The sequence below is a fragment of the Mus caroli genome, chromosome 7 (genome assembly GCF_900094665.2).
Source record: "Mus caroli chromosome 7, CAROLI_EIJ_v1.1, whole genome shotgun sequence".
Classification (NCBI taxonomy): domain Eukaryota; kingdom Metazoa; phylum Chordata; class Mammalia; order Rodentia; family Muridae; genus Mus; species Mus caroli.
Window position 1 is genome coordinate 24,339,925 of NC_034576.1, and position 2,319 is coordinate 24,342,243.

General features: G+C 53.9%; 1 protein-coding gene across 1 annotated transcript in view; it reads left to right on the forward strand.

Moving 5' to 3' along the window:
- Positions 1-2,319, forward strand: part of Znf574 (zinc finger protein 574) — an 11,598-nt gene that overhangs the window by 1,622 nt on the left and 7,657 nt on the right. The window lies entirely within an intron of this gene.

The window sequence follows — 2,319 nt, forward strand, 5'->3', positions numbered from 1 at the left end:
GGTGGAGGGGAGAGATGAAGGGAGGGAGGCAGGGAGGAGGGCGGGCAGGAGGGAGGGAGGCAGGCAGGCAGGGAGCAAGGAGGGAGGGGAGCAGAGGAGGGGGAGATCGTATTGGTCGGGCTGGGGGGCCCTGCGAGGAGAATGCTGATGAGAAGAGCGAGCTGCATTGGATGAAGGGCCCACCCCCGGGGCCACCCCCTCCAACCACACCATGCCACCGCCCTGCCCAGGCAGCCCAGGGTTCTGGAGCCCATGGAGCTGAGAGGCATTGGTGGGGAGAACTGAGGGAAGGGCCTAGAGATGGGGAGAGAGGACTACAGAGATGGAGAAAAATGCAGGGAAAGAGACAGCCAGCCATCAAGACCCAAGAGAGGTGGGCCAAGGCCCACAAACTCCACAAGGCCAAGGAAAGCCAGGCATGGAAAAGCAAGCCACCTGAGGACAAGAGAACAGCATATAGGACACAGAGGTGTCTGAAGGTGGCAGAGGCCAGGGACAGAGGGGAAGACACAGAAAGACTCCTCAGAATAGGGAGCCATACACAGAAGGAGCAATCAGGAAGCATGCACGGGGCCCAGTAAGCTAGGAGAGGTCTCCTGATGGAGACAGCCCCATGGGCACAGGAGACTCACAGAGACAGTCACGTGGCTCACAGCCATGAGAGGACCACTGAGGCAGGCATAGCAAGCTGGTAGACATAGAACTGGAAAGCCTCTGGAAACAGGCTCAAGATGTTGAGGGGAGGAGGGGAGGGATTCTCCATTGTGCACAGAGAATCCTGGGGACCTGTGGAGATGAGTGGGAAGCCAGAAGAGGCCCTCATCTTTTAGTCACCTGAGCAGTGAGGCAGTGGGAGGGGGTGACAAGATGGCAGAGCTGAGAGAAGCCCTCTTTCTTAAGGAATACTGCTGTCTCTCTGAGAGAGCCCAGAAGGGCAGGGGGATGGAACAGAGAATCCACACAGATCTTCAAGTGGGGGTGGGTGGCGCAGGGCTGGGTGTGTGTGTTGGGGGGGGGTGAAATTTGGGGGGAAGGAACATGACAGTTGGCGCTGAAGGCTGAGCCCGTGACTCACCACCACCCCCATGCTCGTGATGGGGAGGAGACACTGACACTCTCACGTGCAGCCCCCAGCACATGTGACCACATGCCTCGCACACACAGTTGGCACGTGGCAACTCAGAGTGTAGCAGGTCTGGCTTGGTGAGCTCTGACTTCGTGGGACATGCCCAACAACATGTGACATAATACATCTGACCCTGTAGGACCACCAATCTTGTCCATGCCTCTTTATCCTTCTAGGGTTAACATCTACAGTCTCCTTAACACCCACACTCCATTCTAGCCGAGCCCGAGGCCAGTACTTCATGTCTGCCTCTGTATCTTTGCTGATCCAGGGATGGTATTATCCACCCTCTCTAAACATAATCTGTCACAAAAGGTCCAGTCCAGTGCTACCACAGCACAGTGTCTGACCCGAACAGGTCTACTCTGCAGAGAAAGGACCTAGGCAGCCCAAATTAAGTTGGGATACCCGAGCGGTTTTACAGAGAGGAGCCTGAGAAGCTAAGCTGGGACCTCAAGAGGGAAAAGGGGGTCTCAGCAGAAACAAAACGCTACCTGCAGGCCCAGAGCCTGTCAGGAGCTCAGTCTGGTCTGCACTTGGGCTCCTACACAGGCGATTTCACCCCAAGGGCAAATCCAGACTACACTAGCAAACAGCTAGGCCCAAACCTTAGGGCTCACTACTCCCACCAACTGCTTTATTTACCTTAATCTTTTACTTTAAAAATCTGCTGTCTTCTCCTTCACCCTTCCCCTTCCCCTTCCCCCATCCTTTGCTTTGCTCTTCCCGAAGTCAACCATTCACCCTATGATCCCAAACAATCCACCCACCAGGGAACTGAGTATAGACCTAGGGAATCATCTCTTGGGGTGAAATGATGGCTTTCTTCTCTCCCAGTGGGAACCTGGACACATGACTTCTCAGGACCTGTTTCTTAGCACCTCATGGTAACTGTTTGTCTCTGAGAGGACTGGTAGAATTAAATAATGCATGAAAAGCACTGGGCAGAATTTCTATTGTACATAACACACTTGGATGTCAGTTACCACTAGGCACCTCAAGATACTAATCAGATACTAAAAGTAAGTCCTCGAGCCAGGTGTAGTGATGCATGCCATTAATCCCAGCAGGCAGACAGAAGCAGGGGGATCTCTTGAGACCAGCCTGGACTACATACGAGTTTCAGGGCAGCCAGGGTTACAAGGAGATGCTGTCTCAAAAATTACTTTGTTTTTTTTTTTGGGGGGGGGGGG